The sequence below is a fragment of the Pelobates fuscus genome, chromosome 7 (genome assembly GCF_036172605.1).
Source record: "Pelobates fuscus isolate aPelFus1 chromosome 7, aPelFus1.pri, whole genome shotgun sequence".
Taxonomy (NCBI): Eukaryota; Metazoa; Chordata; class Amphibia; order Anura; family Pelobatidae; genus Pelobates; species Pelobates fuscus.
The window spans coordinates 191732649-191750715 of NC_086323.1; the positions used below are offsets into that span (position 1 = coordinate 191732649).

Here is an 18067-nt window from a genome sequence, read left to right on the forward strand (position 1 = left end):
CTTATTCATTTTTTTGATTGGGTAACTAAAATTATAGATCAGGGTGGTGCAGTAGACATTGCTTACCTAGATTGCAGTAAGGCTTTTGACACTGTTGCACATAGAAGGCTTATCAATAAACTACAATCTTTGAGTTTGGATTCCAATATTGTTGAATGGGTAAGGCAGTGGCTGAGCGACAGGCAACAGAGGGTTGTAGTCAATGGAGTATATTCGAAGCTTGGGCTTGTCACCAGTGGGGTACCTCAGGGATCTGTACTTGGACCCATTCTCTTTAATATTTTTATTAGTGATATTGCAGAAGGTCTTGATGGTAAGGTGTGTCTTTTTGCGGATGATACTAAGATATGTAACAGGGTTAATGTTCCAGGAGGGATAAGCCAAATGGAAAATGATTTAGGTAAACTAGAAAAATGGTCAGAGTTGTGGCAACTGACATTTAATGTGGATAAGTGCAAGATAATGCATCTTGGACGTAAAAACCCAAGGGCAGAGTACAGAATATTTGATAGAGTCCTAACCTCAACATCTGAGGAAAGGGATTTAGGGGTGATTATTTCTGATGACTTAAAGGTAGGCAGACAATGTAATAGAGCAGCAGGAAATGCTAGCAGCATGCTTGTTGTATAGGTAGAGGTATTAGCAGTAGAAAGAGGGAAGTGCTCATTCCATTGTACAGAACACTGGTGAGACCTCACTTGGAGTACTGTACACAGTACTGGAGACCCTATCTTCAGAAGGATATTGATACCTTAGAGAGAGTTCAAAGAAGGGCTACTAAACTGGTTCATGGATTGCAGGATAAAACTTACCAGGAAAGGTTAAAGGATCTTAACATGTATAGCTTGGAGGAAAGACGAGACAGGGGGGATATGATAGAAACATTTAAATACATAAAGGGAATCAACACAGTAAAGGAGGAGACTATATTTAAAAGAAGAAAAACTACCACAACAAGAGGACATAGTCTTAAATTAGAGGGACAAAGGTTTAAAAATAATATCAGGAAGTATTACTTTACTGAGAGGGTAGTGGATGCATGGAATAGCCTTCCAGCTGAAGTGGTAGAGATTAACACAGTAAAGGAGTTTAAGCATGCGTGGGATAGGCATAAGGCTATCCTAACTATAAGATAAGGCCAGGGACTAATGAAAGTATTTAGAAAACTGGGCAGACAAGATGGGCCGAATGGTTCTTATCTGCCGTCACATTCTATGTTTCTATGTTTCTAAGAAGTGAGTGTCTTGTCTCTTTTCCACATTCAGAACAAGAGAATGGTTTCTCTCCTGTGTGAGTTCTCTGATGACAGACAAGATTTGCTTTCTTAGAAAAACCTTTTCAACATTCAGAACAAGATAATGGTTTCTCTCCTGTGTGAGTTCTCTGATGACTGACAAGTTCTGCGTTTCTAAAAAATCTTTTTCCACATTCAGAACATGAGAATGGTTTCTCTCCTGTGTGAGTTCTCTGATGACTGACAAGTTTTGAATTTCGCCCAAAGCCTTTTCACATTCAGAATGTGGCGAAACCAACTTCGCCACTGTGAACTGGAGAAGCCTGGTTGCCCGCCTGCTGCCTTTGGACTATGGACCAGACTTTATGGGAATGTGATACCCCAGATAGCTATACCATGGAGCCTATTCATATAACGAAAGACTATGGGAAAGACTTTAGCTCCATGGCAATTGTACTGTGTGAATAGGATCTGCGCACTATTCGGCAGTTTTGTGCGCTCAGATGCCAGCTATCTGGGGATATGTGAAATGTCTGTGTGTTATGGATAAAAAGTAACTTTCTGTATTTTAAAGTGTTTTATGTCTTTCTGTAACCATGTGGTTAATGGAGTCTGTCTCTGTGCTGGAGATAATTGGATTACTTCTCCAGCACAGAGAAGGCTCTGTAAAAAACAGTCTGAGCTGGAAAGCTAGGGGTTTTAAAAGATACTTTACTAACTTTTGAACCCCTGGTCTGATCCATGCCATTTTTTAATATGTTGTTCCCCTGAATGGATTGATTGTGGATATGTATTTTTATGTGAATGTGATGTATGGTTTTAGAGTTAGGAAAATTGTGTAAAAGTATATTGTAAACTGTATGCATAATGGGATTATGTGTCACACTAAGGGGAGAGGATGTGTGGGAGGTAACATCTATGTCATTGGTTCTTTTATGCCTCCCCCTGGGTGTGGCCTGTATGTGTGAGTTGGAAATAAAAGCCAGGCTGGATGAGCCAGTCCTCAGTTCCTGTTTAACCCTCAAAATGAAGTGTTGTCTCGTTCTTGGGGGGAATTGGATTGTAAGCTGACTGCCAGGAGTGTAAGCGGATTGTATGCTTTTCTTGTTCAGCTGTTCCAGTTCGGAGTGTTATCTTGTATCCAGTTCGGGAGTTTGGTTTCTGCAGTAGCTGTGCCTGTCTCTCAAAAAGGGGATTACCGCCTAAACGGATTTTATTCCCTTTTATGCTGAAACGGTCCGTTACACAGAACAAGAGAATGGTTTCTCTCCTGTGTGAGTTCTCTGATGACAGACAAGATTTGCTTTCTTACAAAAACCTTTTCAACATTCAGAACAAGATAATGGTTTCTCTCCTGTGTGAGTTCCCTGATGACTGACAAGTTTTGAATTTCGCCCAAAACCTTTTCCACATTCAGAACAAGAGAATGGTTTCTCTCCTGTGTGAGTTCTATGATGACGGACAAGTTCTGCGTTGCTGAAAAATCTTTTTCAACATTCAGAACAAGATAATGGTTTCTCTCCTGTGTGAGTTCTCTGATGAATGACAAGAGTTGATTGCTGCCCAAAACATTTTCCACATTCAGAACATGAGAATGGTTTCTCTCCTGTGTGAGTTCTCTGATGACTGACAAGTTTTGAATTTTGCCCAAAACCTTTTCCACATTCAGAACAAGAGAATGGTTTCTCTCCTGTGTGAGTTCTATGATGACGGACAAGATCTCTTTTATTGGCAATACATTTTCCACATTCAGAACATGAGAATGGTTTCTCTCCTGTGTGAGTTCTCTGATGACTGACAAGTTTTGAATTTCTCCCAAAACCTTTTCCACATTCAGAACAAGAGAATGGTTTCTCTCCTGTGTGAATTCTCTGATGAATGACAAGAGTTGATTGCTGCGCAAAACCTTTTCCACATTCAGAACATGAGAATGGTTTCTCTCCTGTGTGAGTTCTCTGATGACTGACAAGATTTGCTTTATTGGCAAACCATTTTCAACATTCAGAACATGAGAATGGTTGCTCTCCTGTGTGAGTTCTCTGATGACGGACAAGTTCTGCGTTGCTAAAAAATCTTTTTCCACATTCAGAACAAGAGAATGGTTTCTCTCCTGTGTGAGTTCTCTGATGACTGACCATATCTCCTTTATTGACAAAACATTTTCCACATTCAGAACATGAGAATGGTTTCTCTCCTGTGTGAGTTCTCTGATGACTGACCATATCTCCTTTATTGACAAAACATTTTCCACATTCAGAACATGAGAATGGTTTCTCTCCTGTGTGAGTTCTCTGATGACTGACAAGATCTCCTTTATTGACAAAACATTTTCCACATTCAGAACATGAGAAAGGTTTGGGGTTCATGTTCACCGTCTCCTTTGAGAACATATAGAGAGATCTGAGAAAATTCTTGATTTTTCAGAGTTAGACTCCTTGGTTCTGTTATTAAAAGTTTTCTTCATAGCCTTGCTTCTAGTATTTCTGTTCTTATCACCTCTCCTGACAAATACACCTGAAAGAAACATACTGGGAGTTAAAGAAAATTGCAATGTTCTCTCAAAAAACAAAAACAAAAATAGAATAAACACAATAGTGCAACTCTATTAAACCAGATTTGTAAACTATGTGCAGATGTACAATTTCAAACTCGCATGTGTAGAGCCGTAAAGTTGGCTCCAAACACGACTTTATACTCTTATGGCAGTGTACAACCCTTCTACTAACCCTTCTCATTAATATTCACAATATAGTATTTTTTTAAATAAACCTCAAAAAAGCAAAAACACGTGGGGTATATTAAAACATAGAATTAAAAAAAAAAGCTAATTTCAATAAGATTAGGGCAGCTCTACAACATATCAACTGGCATAAACTCCTTAGTGAAAAAAACACTGAGGATAAATGGAAACTGTAACAGACCGTTTCAGCAGACAAGGGGTTAAAATCCGTTAAGGCGATAATCCCCTTTTCACAGACAGGCACAGCTACTCTAAAATCACCAAAACTCCCGAACTGCATACAAGGGAATAAGGTAGCACTCCAAACTCCCGAACTGGAACCTCACGAATAGCTGCTAGCAGACGAACAGGAAAAGCTCCCAAGCGGCTTACACTCCTGGCAGTCAGTCCCTATCAGCATACAGTGAATCCCCCCCCAAGAACGAGACAAGGCTCCGTGTTGAGGGTCAAGCAGTGGCCTGTTTATTGAGGGCTACCTGCCCCTGTATTTATGCAGGTCTCCCACCTGGTGGACACTCCCCTAGGGGACCAAATGGAAGACTGTAACACAGACAGACATGTATCACATTACAGACTCTCAGAAGCAAAACATCCCCACAATGCATCCTGGTTTCCTCCCTTCTGCCTTGGAGATAATTGGAGAAGTAATTCAATTATCTCCCAGGACAAAGGCAAAACTCCATTACACACGTGGGGACCCAAATACAGTATTATGCTTTAAAATATATAAAGTTACTTTTTATACATTAAACATAGACATGTTACACATCCCCAGATAGCTCAGGTCTAAGTGCACATTATTAGGTGAATGGCACTCAGACCCCACGGATACAGTTTAATCTCCATGGAGCCAAAGTCTTTAATCACACGAATAGGCTCCATGGCAGAGCTATCTGGGTTACCACAAATTCACATGAAACAAAATACCGAATGAACGGCTGTTCGGCTACATCCCCACGAATAGGAACCAGGAGACGGACGGCTCAGCGGTGTTCGTGTAAATAAGTGTCCGTTTATAGTTCCATAGTTTAAGTGCCGAACACAGCTGGCCATACGGGACTTGTAAAATGGCCGCCGCCACGTGTTCGGTCGACGAACAAAGACCACCCTGCCTTCGTCAATTAAGCTGTGGTTAACCGCAGCTTCAGGGTGGTCAATTGGCGGCACACTCCAGCTCCCAGGTGGTCGTGCAATCGTTAGTTTGTTCGGTAGATAAAATCTACCGAACACCCCAGCAGAAAAGGCACGAATAAGCCTTTCTGCAGGGCAAATAAGTCTTTTAAAGTCTGGTCCATAGTCCAAAGGCAGCAGGCGGGCAACCAGGCTCCTCCAATGCAATGTGGCGAGATTGGTCTCGTCACCGAAACTATTCAAACTAATATTAGAAAGGTACATTTCTCAGTATGTACCATTGGGTAATAAATATAAAAGAAACAATTGTGGTTTAGTAGAAAAGTAAAACAAGAGATTAAAAATAAGAAAAGGGCATTTGAAATTGGACAAATCAGAGGCATCCTACATAAGATATAAGGAAGCCAATAATGCTTGCAAAAAGGCAATTAAAGTGGCTAAACTAGAAAATTAGAAATTGATAGCCAAAGAATGCAAAACCAACCCTAAAAAGTTTTTCAAGTACATCAACCAAAAAAAAATAAAAAAATTTAAGTGTAGGTACCCAGATGGGTCTGTTCGTTAATGAAGACCAGGATATAATTAGTCCTCTCTAGGCACAAGTGGCAAAGGGCACTTCGTCACAGCTGGCATTTAAGCTTCTCCATAACCAAGGGAACCAGGGCAATTTGTCACTTAAAGAAACAGTAACAAAAGGTATTTTGTAACAGTTACTAAGAAAGGTTCAAAAATTTAAATCTCTTTAGTTTGGAAAAAACGGCGCCTGAGAGGGGATATGATAAATTATACAAATATATTCGGGCCAGTACAAACCATTATCTGGAAATCTATTCATAAACAGGGCTAAATATAGGACACAAAGTCATGCATTTAGGCTGGAAGAAAGGAGATTTCATTTAAGGCAAAGAAAAGTTTTTTGTTTTTTTTTACAGTAAGAGTAATAAGGATGTGGAATTCTCTGCCTGAAGAGGTGGTTTTATCAGAGTCCACACAGATGTTTAACTGAAAATTGATAAATACTTGCAAAAACATAACATACAAAGATATAATTTCTAATTAGTGGGGTAATAGCTGCTTGATCCAAGGAGACATCTGACTGCTATTTGGGGGTCAAGAATGATTTTTTTCCTAATTTGTTGCAAAATTGGAAGTGCTACAGACTAGGTTTTTGCTTTCTTTTGGGTCAACAGCAAAAACATATGTGAGGAAGGCTGAACTTGATGGACACAAGTCTCTTTTCAGCTATGTAACTATGTAACAGATGCTGTCAGGACATCCAAACAAGAGACAATGAATATAGTGCTTTACCTTAAGTTATAAGTACAAAACATGCAACAAAACTGTTCACCTTATCAGGAGCCTATGGGACCGGCTCCAGGTCTGCAGTGCACTGTGGTGGGAAGTACATTGCCCCTTATACATCTCCAGGTCAATGAAGGAAAAGATTGGCAAAGTCAAATGTACTCAAAGCAAGTCCACCTTTATTAAACACCATAAAATAATATTAACATCCATATTAAAAGCATCCAAGATGTGTTTCACCACAAATCTGGCTTCATCAGTTGGTATGTGGCACATTGCATTGAGGTTCCTTACTAACTGTTGCTATGGGCATTTTCAAATATTATAGGATTTTAGTATAAAAATTTAATAAACGGTGTACAAGTTATTAGGAATGGAAGATATTGTTTTTCATACAATGTTCCTTTTTTTATCAAATGGGCATCTTACCCAGATACATAAAAAAGATAGTTCGATTTAGACGCCATTTTGTCCTAGGTCAATGTGAAACCAAGTCAGGGCCTTGTATGCGTTATAACCTTAAGTTTTAGTCCAAACATAGGTCTCGCCTCCTTTCCAAGTTAGGTTTGTTTTTCTGTTGGCGGAAATTCCCTAACATGACCTAATTGAAAATCTAGGATATAAATATGTGTACTTATCAATATTAGGGAGACTGAGTGGAGAATTCTGATTAAAGAGACGCTACTGCATTTCACAGCACTGGGAGGTTGTTCATGGGTATGTTATTCAATATTACTGATAATGTGATTTTTGAGGACTACTTGCCAGCCTTTTACCTTGTGACTATGGCCCCTGTGACTTATTTGGTTCTAAGGCACTATTTCTGCCTCTGGACCTCAAATCGGACATGCAACGGCACGAACTCCGCTAAATAGTTACCTTCCCGGGAACTTTGAAGGGAGTCAAACGGTGTTCGACAATTCAAACGGCACTTCAACAGGTTAAATAGACCGGCCGCACAGCCTAATTCTCTGGAACTGTTTTGGGCATGAAACCATGCATGTGGTTGTTCATAGAGACTCCCAGGAATTTCCTGAACCCCTGCTCTGATCTGGGTGATTTTTGGATATGTTGTTCACCCAGATCAGGGGTATCAGGGGATGTGACATGGGGATATGTTGTATTTTGGTGTACTTATTGAACTTTGTATAAATTTGTGTTTTTTCGGCCTTTGGATAATTAAGTTAACGCATTATCTGCCTTAATTATATCACAGACAGAGGGGAGGAATTGTTTACTGTATTTGGGAGTGTCAGACATTGTTACCCATCAGGTTCAGTGGGTTTGCCTCTGGCCTGGAAAGTTGTGTAAAAATCCAGCATGTACCAATAAACCTTCAGACATCTTACACTCAACTCGCAGCCTCGCCTCGCGTTGTAGGGAACAGCTATAATCACTACAGGGATTGCCATAGTCATTATACTCCCTTGGATTCTACTAGCTCTTGTAAAAGCCCTACAGGTGATCCTCCTATACTCTCTTGGAGGAGAGGGTTGCCCACTGGAACCTGAAGCCTTGTCGTAGGTTCAAGGTCAGCAGAAGACAGAGACCCCAACCAAGCTGTGGCAGTTGTGAGGTCTGCAGTGCTTATGGTGTCTGTTGCAGTGCTGATGGTCCTTGATGAGCACTAGGAGCATCTGTCGGCGGAGTTACCCAGTCAGGGTACAGGAAGCTCCGTCACATTTGGTGGCAGCGGTGTCATGGCTTCCTAGTGAAAGGAAGAGCATCCTGGAGACACCGGAATCATATACGGATTTATCAGTATCAGAAGCGCCATGTTGGACAAAACCCTGGAGGGTGTATAGCGTTGGCGAGGTGAAAGTCTTTCCATCAGGGAGCAACGACTACAGGAACAAGTGGCAATGAGGATGCCTCTTCTGGGAAGTGGGTGAAGGAACTAGTGAAGGAACTAGTGCTGCTACTGTGGAGTAAACTATGGCTCAACGACACCGCAAGAGAGCCAGATGGCTGGTCTGGACCTCAGCAAAGGGTACTGGGAAGCCCCCCAGTTGGTAGGTGGAGATGGGACCGTGGTCTCTCCACCGGCCCTACAGGGATGCTGGGCAACCAGTCCAGATCCCCAACTACAGCCAGAGTTACTGGGAGCAGGGACAGTCAGTCCTACTCCCCAGCGGCAGCCTATCTTACCGGGAGAGGAAACAGTCCGTCTCCCTCCCCAGCAGCCGAATATGTTATTGGGAGAAGGAAGGGACAACTGATCTTCCTCCCCAAGAACAACCGGAGGTACCTGAGGTAGGGGACCTCATGGACTGGTCCTGAAGGACCCCCAAATGGCAGGTGGCGATGGGACCAAGGACTCTCTACCAGTCTTACAGGGATGTTGGGCAGCTGGCTCAGATCCCCAGCTGCAGCTGGAGTTACAGAGAGAGGAGACAACCAGTTTCACTCCCCAGCGGCAGTGCATCCTACAGGGAGAGGAGACAACCGGTCTCTCTCCCCAGTGGCCGTGTACCTTGCAGAGAGAGGAGGCAACTGATCTCTCTCTCCAGCCGCAGCCGGTGATATCAAGAGAGGAGACAGCTGGTTCCTTTCCCCAAGAACCGGGGGCAGCAACCCTGACCCCAATAGTGCAGATGGGACCAATGTCTCTGTACTGGAGCTACAGGGATGCTGGACGGCCGGTCCAGATACCCAACTAAGCATGTCTGAGTACCAGGAGGAGGGGGTAAGCGATTTCTCCCCTTTACAGAAAACTCCCAACCAGGTACTGGGGTCCCTGATGACTGACAAGTTTTGAATTTCGCCCAAAACCTTTTCCACATTCAGAACAAGAGAATGGTTTCTCTCCTGTGTGAGTTCTATGATGACGGACAAGTTCTGCGTTGCTGAAAAATCTTTTTCCACATTCAGAACATGAGAATGGTTTCTCTCCTGTGTGAGTTCTCTGATGAATGACAAGAGTTGATTGCTGCCCAAAACATTTTCCACATTCAGAAAATGAGAATGGTTTCTCTCCTGTGTGAGTTCTCTGATGACGGACAAGATCTCCTTTATTGGCAAAACATTTTCCACATTCAGAACATGAGAATGGATTCTCTCCTGTGTGAGTTCTCTGATGACAGACAAGATTTGCTTTCTTAGAAAAACCTTTTCAACATTCAGAACAAGATAATGGTTTCTCTCCTGTGTGAGTTCTCTGATGACTGACAAGAGTTGATTGCTGCGCAAAACCTTTTCCACATTCAGAACATGAGAATGGTTTCTCTCCTGTGTGAGTTCTCTGATGAATGACAAGAGTTGATTGCTGCCCAAAACATTTTCCACATTCAGAACATGAGAATGGTTTCTCTCCTGTGTGAGTTCTCTGATGACTGAAAAGTGCTGCGTTGCTAAAAAATCTTTTTCCACATTCAGAACATGAGAATGGTTTCTCTCCTGTGTGAGTTCTCTGATGACTGACAAGATCTACTTTATTGGCAAAACATTTTCCACATTCAGAACATGAGAATGGTTTCTCTCCTGTGTGAGTTCTCTGATGACTGACCATATCTCCTTTATTGACAAAACATTTTCCACATTCAGAACATGAGAATGGTTTCTCTCCTGTGTGAGTTCTCTGATGACTGACAAGATCTCCTTTATTGACAAAACATTTTCCACATTCAGAACATGAGAAAGGTTTGGGGTTCATGTTCACCGTCTCCTTTGAGAACATATAGAGAGATCTGAGAAAATTCTTGATTTTTCAGAGTTAGACTCCTTGGTTCTGTTATTAAAAGTTTTCTTCATAGCCTTGCTTCTAGTATTTCTGTTCTTATCACCTCTCCTGACAAATACACCTGAAAGAAACATACTGGGAGTTAAAGAAAATTGCAATGTTCTCTCAAAAAACAAAAACAAAAATAGAATAAACACAATAGTGCAACTCTATTAAACCAGATTTGTAAACTATGTGCAGATGTACAATTTCAAACTCGCATGTGTAGAGCCGTAAAGTTGGCTCCAAACACGACTTTATACTCTTATGGCAGTGTACATCCCTTCTACTAACCCTTCTCATTAATATTCACAATATAGTATTTTTTTAAATAAACCTCAAAAAAGCAAAAACACGTGGGGTATATTAAAACATAGAATTAAAAAAAAAAGCTAATTTCAATAAGATTAGGGCAGCTCTACAACATATCAACTGGCATAAACTCCTTAGTGAAAAAAACACTGAGGATAAATGGAAACTGTAACAGACCGTTTCAGCAGACAAGGGGTTAAAATCCGTTAAGGCGATAATCCCCTTTTCACAGACAGGCACAGCTACTCTAAAATCACCAAAACTCCCGAACTGCATACAAGGGAATAAGGTAGCACTCCAAACTCCCGAAATGGAACCTCACGAATAGCTGCTAGCAGACGAACAGGAAAAGCTCCCAAGCGGCTTACACTCCTGGCAGTCAGTCCCTATCAGCATACAGTGAATCCCCCCCCAAGAACGAGACAAGGCTCCGTGTTGAGGGTCAAGCAGTGGCCTGTTTATTGAGGGCTACCTGCCCCTGTATTTATGCAGGTCTCCCACCTGGTGGACACTCCCCTAGGGGACCAAATGGAAGACTGTAACACAGACAGACATGTATCACATTACAGACTCTCAGAAGCAAAACATCCCCACAATGCATCCTGGTTTCCTCCCTTCTGCCTTGGAGATAATTGGAGAAGTAATTCAATTATCTCCCAGGACAAAGGCAAAACTCCATTACACACGTGGGGACCCAAATACAGTATTATGCTTTAAAATATATAAAGTTACTTTTTATACATTAAACATAGACATGTTACACATCCCCAGATAGCTCAGGTCTAAGTGCACATTATTAGGTGAATGGCACTCAGACCCCACGGATACAGTTTAATCTCCATGGAGCCAAAGTCTTTAATCACACGAATAGGCTCCATGGCAGAGCTATCTGGGTTACCACAAATTCACATGAAACAAAATACCGAATGAACGGCTGTTCGGCTACATCCCCACGAATAGGAACCAGGAGACGGACGGCTCAGCGGTGTTCGTGTAAATAAGTGTCCGTTTATAGTTCCATAGTTTAAGTGCCGAACACAGCTGGCCATACGGGACTTGTAAAATGGCCGCCGCCACGTGTTCGGTCGACGAACAAAGACCACCCTGCCTTCGTCAATTAAGCTGTGGTTAACCGCAGCTTCAGGGTGGTCAATTGGCGGCACACTCCAGCTCCCAGGTGGTCGTGCAATCATTAGTTTGTTCGGTAGATAAAATCTACCGAACACCCCGGCAGAAAAGGCACGAATAAGCCTTTCTGCAGGGCAAATAAGTCTTTTAAAGTCTGGTCCATAGTCCAAAGGCAGCAGGCGGGCAACCAGGCTCCTCCAATGCAATGTGGCGAGATTGGTCTCGTCACCGAAACTATTCAAACTAATATTAGAAAGGTACATTTCTCAGTATGTACCATTGGGTAATAAATATAAAAGAAACAATTGTGGTTTAGTAGAAAAGTAAAACAAGAGATTAAAAATAAGAAAAGGGCATTTGAAATTGGACAAATCAGAGGCATCCTACATAAGATATAAGGAAGCCAATAATGCTTGCAAAAAGGCAATTAAAGTGGCTAAACTAGAAAATTAGAAATTGATAGCCAAAGAATGCAAAACCAACCCTAAAAAGTTTTTCAAGTACATCAACCAAAAAAAAATAAAAAAATTTAAGTGTAGGTACCCAGATGGGTCTGTTCGTTAATGAAGACCAGGATATAATTAGTCCTCTCTAGGCACAAGTGGCAAAGGGCACTTCGTCACAGCTGGCAATTAAGCTTCTCCATAACCAAGGGAACCAGGGCAATTTGTCACTTAAAGAAACAGTAACAAAAGGTATTTTGTAACAGTTACTAAGAAAGGTTCAAAAATTTAAATCTCTTTAGTTTGGAAAAAACGGCGCCTGAGAGGGGATATGATAAATTATACAAATATATTCGGGCCAGTACAAACCATTATCTGGAAATCTATTCATAAACAGGGCTAAATATAGGACACAAAGTCATGCATTTAGGCTGGAAGAAAGGAGATTTCATTTAAGGCAAAGAAAAGTTTTTTGTTTTTTTTTACAGTAAGAGTAATAAGGATGTGGAATTCTCTGCCTGAAGAGGTGGTTTTATCAGAGTCCACACAGATGTTTAACTGAAAATTGATAAATACTTGCAAAAACATAACATACAAAGATATAATTTCTAATTAGTGGGGTAATAGCTGCTTGATCCAAGGAGACATCTGACTGCTATTTGGGGGTCAAGAATGATTTTTTTCCTAATTTGTTGCAAAATTGGAAGTGCTACAGACTAGGTTTTTGCTTTCTTTTGGGTCAACAGCAAAAACATATGTGAGGAAGGCTGAACTTGATGGACACAAGTCTCTTTTCAGCTATGTAACTATGTAACAGATGCTGTCAGGACATCCAAACAAGAGACAATGAATATAGTGCTTTACCTTAAGTTATAAGTACAAAACATGCAACAAAACTGTTCACCTTATCAGGAGCCTATGGGACCGGCTCCAGGTCTGCAGTGCACTGTGGTGGGAAGTACATTGCCCCTTATACATCTCCAGGTCAATGAAGGAAAAGATTGGCAAAGTCAAATGTACTCAAAGCAAGTCCACCTTTACTAAACACCATAAAATAATATTAACATCCATATTAAAAGCATCCAAGATGTGTTTCACCACAAATCTGGCTTCATCAGTTGGTATGTGGCACATTGCATTGAGGTTCCTTACTAACTGTTGCTATGGGCATTTTCAAATATTATAGGATTTTAGTATAAAAATTTAATAAACGGTGTACAAGTTATTAGGAATGGAAGATATTGTTTTTCATACAATGTTCCTTTTTTTATCAAATGGGCATCTTACCCAGATACATAAAAAAGATAGTTCGATTTAGACGCCATTTTGTCCTAGGTCAATGTGAAACCAAGTCAGGGCCTTGTATGCGTTATAACCTTAAGTTTTAGTCCAAACATAGGTCTCGCCTCCTTTCCAAGTTAGGTTTGTTTTTCTGTTGGCGGAAATTCCCTAACATGACCTAATTGAAAATCTAGGATATAAATATGTGTACTTATCAATATTAGGGAGACTGAGTGGAGAATTCTGATTAAAGAGACGCTACTGCATTTCACAGCACTGGGAGGTTGTTCATGGGTATGTTATTCAATATTACTGATAATGTGATTTTTGAGGACTACTTGCCAGCCTTTTACCTTGTGACTATGGCCCCATGTGACTTATTTGGTTCTAAGGCACTATTTCTGCCTCTGGACCTCAAATCGGACATGCAACGGCACGAACTCCGCTAAATAGTTACCTTCCCGGGAACTTTGAAGGGAGTCAAACGGTGTTCGACAATTCAAACGGCACTTCAACAGGTTAAATAGACCGGCCGCACAGCCTAATTCTCTGGAACTGTTTTGGGCATGAAACCATGCATGTGGTTGTTCATAGAGACTCCCAGGAATTTCCTGAACCCCTGCTCTGATCTGGGTGATTTTTGGATATGTTGTTCACCCAGATCAGGGGTATCAGGGGATGTGACATGGGGATATGTTGTATTTTGGTGTACTTATTGAACTTTGTATAAATTTGTGTTTTTTCGGCCTTTGGATAATTAAGTTAACGCATTATCTGCCTTAATTATATCACAGACAGAGGGGAGGAATTGTTTACTGTATTTGGGAGTGTCAGACATTGTTACCCATCAGGTTCAGTGGGTTTGCCTCTGGCCTGGAAAGTTGTGTAAAAATCCAGCATGTACCAATAAACCTTCAGACATCTTACACTCAACTCGCAGCCTCGCCTCGCGTTGTAGGGAACAGCTATAATCACTACAGGGATTGCCATAGTCATTATACTCCCTTGGATTCTACTAGCTCTTGTAAAAGCCCTACAGGTGATCCTCCTATACTCTCTTGGAGGAGAGGGTTGCCCACTGGAACCTGAAGCCTTGTCGTAGGTTCAAGGTCAGCAGAAGACAGAGACCCCAACCAAGCTGTGGCAGTTGTGAGGTCTGCAGTGCTTATGGTGTCTGTTGCAGTGCTGATGGTCCTTGATGAGCACTAGGAGCATCTGTCGGCGGAGTTACCCAGTCAGGGTACAGGAAGCTCCGTCACATTTGGTGGCAGCGGTGTCATGGCTTCCTAGTGAAAGGAAGAGCATCCTGGAGACACCGGAATCATATACGGATTTATCAGTATCAGAAGCGCCATGTTGGACAAAACCCTGGAGGGTGTATAGCGTTGGCGAGGTGAAAGTCTTTCCATCAGGGAGCAACGACTACAGGAACAAGTGGCAATGAGGATGCCTCTTCTGGGAAGTGGGTGAAGGAACTAGTGAAGGAACTAGTGCTGCTACTGTGGAGTAAACTATGGCTCAACGACACCGCAAGAGAGCCAGATGGCTGGTCTGGACCTCAGCAAAGGGTACTGGGAAGCCCCCCAGTTGGTAGGTGGAGATGGGACCGTGGTCTCTCCACCGGCCCTACAGGGATGCTGGGCAACCAGTCCAGATCCCCAACTACAGCCAGAGTTACTGGGAGCAGGGACAGTCAGTCCTACTCCCCAGCGGCAGCCTATCTTACCGGGAGAGGAAACAGTCCGTCTCCCTCCCCAGCAGCCGAATATGTTATTGGGAGAAGGAAGGGACAACTGATCTTCCTCCCCAAGAACAACCGGAGGTACCTGAGGTAGGGGACCTCATGGACTGGTCCTGAAGGACCCCCAAATGGCAGGTGGCGATGGGACCAAGGACTCTCTACCAGTCTTACAGGGATGTTGGGCAGCTGGCTCAGATCCCCAGCTGCAGCTGGAGTTACAGAGAGAGGAGACAACCAGTTTCACTCCCCAGCGGCAGTGCATCCTACAGGGAGAGGAGACAACCGGTCTCTCTCCCCAGTGGCCGTGTACCTTGCAGAGAGAGGAGGCAACTGATCTCTCTCTCCAGCCGCAGCCGGTGATATCAAGAGAGGAGACAGCTGGTTCCTTTCCCCAAGAACCGGGGGCAGCAACCCTGACCCCAATAGTGCAGATGGGACCAATGTCTCTGTACTGGAGCTACAGGGATGCTGGACGGCCGGTCCAGATACCCAACTAAGCATGTCTGAGTACCAGGAGGAGGGGGTAAGCGATTTCTCCCCTTTACAGAAAACTCCCAACCAGGTAGTGGGGTCCCTGATGACTGACAAGTTTTGAATTTCGCCCAAAACCTTTTCCACATTCAGAACAAGAGAATGGTTTCTCTCCTGTGTGAGTTCTATGATGACGGACAAGTTCTGCGTTGCTGAAAAATCTTTTTCCACATTCAGAACATGAGAATGGTTTCTCTCCTGTGTGAGTTCTCTGATGAATGACAAGAGTTGATTGCTGCCCAAAACATTTTCCACATTCAGAAAATGAGAATGGTTTCTCTCCTGTGTGAGTTCTCTGATGACGGACAAGATCTCCTTTATTGGCAAAACCTTTTCAACATTCAGAACAAGATAATGGTTTCTCTCCTGTGTGAGTTCTCTGATGACTGACAAGTTTTGAATTTTGCTCAAAACCTTTTCCACATTCAGAACAAGAGAATGGTTTCTCTCCTGTGTGAGTTCTCTGATGAATGACAAGAGTTGATTGCTGCGCAAAACCTTTTCCACATTCAGAACATGAGAATGGTTTCTCTCCTGTGTGAGTTCTCTGATGAATGACAAGAGTTGATTGCTGCCCAAAACATTTTCCACATTCAGAACATGAGAATGGTTTCTCTCCTGTGTGAGTTCTCTGATGACTGAAAAGTGCTGCGTTGCTAAAAAATCTTTTTCCACATTCAGAACATGAGAATGGTTTCTCTCCTGTGTGAGTTCTCTGATGACTGACAAGATCTACTTTATTGGCAAAACATTTTCCACATTCAGAACATGAGAATGGTTTCTCTCCTGTGTGAGTTCTCTGATGACTGAGAAGTTTTGAATTTCTCCGAAAACCTTTTCCACATTCAGAACAAGAGAATGGTTTCTCTCCTGTGTGAATTCTCTGATGAATGACAAGAGTTGATTGCTGCGCAAAACCTTTTCCACATTCAGAACATGAGAATGGTTTCTCTCCTGTGTGAGTTCTCTGATGACTGACAAGATTTGCTTTATTGGCAAAACATTTTCCACATTCAGAACATGAGAATGGTTTCTCTCCTGTGTGAGTTCTCTGATGACGGACAAGTTCTGCGTTGCTAAAAAATCTTTTTCCACATTCAGAACATGAGAATGGTTTCTCTCCTGTGTGAGTTCTCTGATGACTGACAAGATTTGCTTTATTGGCAAAACATTTTCCACATTCAGAACATGAGAATGGTTTCTCTCCTGTGTGAGTTCTCTGATGACGGACAAGTTCTGCGTTGCTAAAAAATCTTTTTCCACATTCAGAACATGAGAATGGTTTCTCTCCTGTGTGAGTTCTCTGATGACTGACAAGAGTTGATTGCTGCCAAAAACATTTTCCACATTCAGAACATGACAATGGTTTCTCTCCTGTGTGAGTTCTCTGATGACGGACAAGATCTCTTTTATTGGCAATACATTTTCCACATTCAGAACATGAGAATGGTTTCTCTCCTGTGTGAGTTCTCTGATGAATGACAAGAGTTGATTGCTGCCCAAAACATTTTCCACATTCAGAACATGACAATGGTTTCTCTCCTGTGTGAGTTCTCTGATGACGGACAAGATCTCTTTTATTGGCAATACATTTTCCACATTCAGAACATGAGAATGGTTTCTCTTCTGTGTGAGTTCTCTGATGACTGACAAGTTCTCCTTTATTGGCAAAACATTTTCCACATTCAGAACATGAGAATGGTTTCTCTCCTGTGTGAGTTCTCTGATGACGGACAAGATTTGCTTTATTGGCAAAACATTTTCCACATTCAGAACATGAAAATGGTTTCTCTCCTGTGTGAGTTCTCTGATGACTGACAAGATTTGCTTTATTGGCAAAACATTTTCCACATTCAGAACATGAGAATGGTTTATCTCCTGTGTGAGTTCTCTGATGAATGACAATATCTCCTTTATTGGCAAAACATTTTCCACATTCAGAACATGAGAATGGTTTCTCTCCTGTGTGAGTTCTCTGATGAATGACAAGAGTTGATTGCTGCCCAAAACATTTTCCACATTCAGAACATGACAATGGTTTCTCTCCTGTGTGAGTTCTCTGATGACTGACAAGATTTGCTTTATTGGCAAAACATTTTCCACATTCAGAACATGAGAATGGTTTCTCTCCTGTGTGAGTTCTCTGATGAATGACAAGAGTTGATTGCTGCCCAAAACATTTTCCACATTCAGAACATGACAATGGTTTCTCTCCTGTGTGAGTTCTCTGATGACTGACAAGATTTGCTTTATTGACAAAACATTTCCCACATTCAGAACATGAGAAAGGTTTGGGGTTCATGTTCACCGTCTCCTTTGAGAACATATAGAGAGATCTGAGAAAATTCTTGATTTTTCAGAGTTAGACTCCTTGGTTCTGTTATTAAAAGTTTTCTTCATAGCCTTGCTTCTAGTATTTCTGTTCTTATCACCTGACAAATACACCTGAAAGAAACATACTGGGAGTTAAAGAAAATTGCAATGTTCTCTCAAAAAACAAAAACAA

General features: G+C 42.0%; 1 pseudogene; it reads right to left on the reverse strand.

The window, feature by feature from the left end:
- Positions 1 to 1290: 1290 nt before the first annotated feature.
- LOC134569265 (zinc finger protein 850-like) lies at positions 1291 to 17863 on the reverse strand (annotated as a pseudogene).
- Positions 17864 to 18067: the final 204 nt, after the last annotated feature.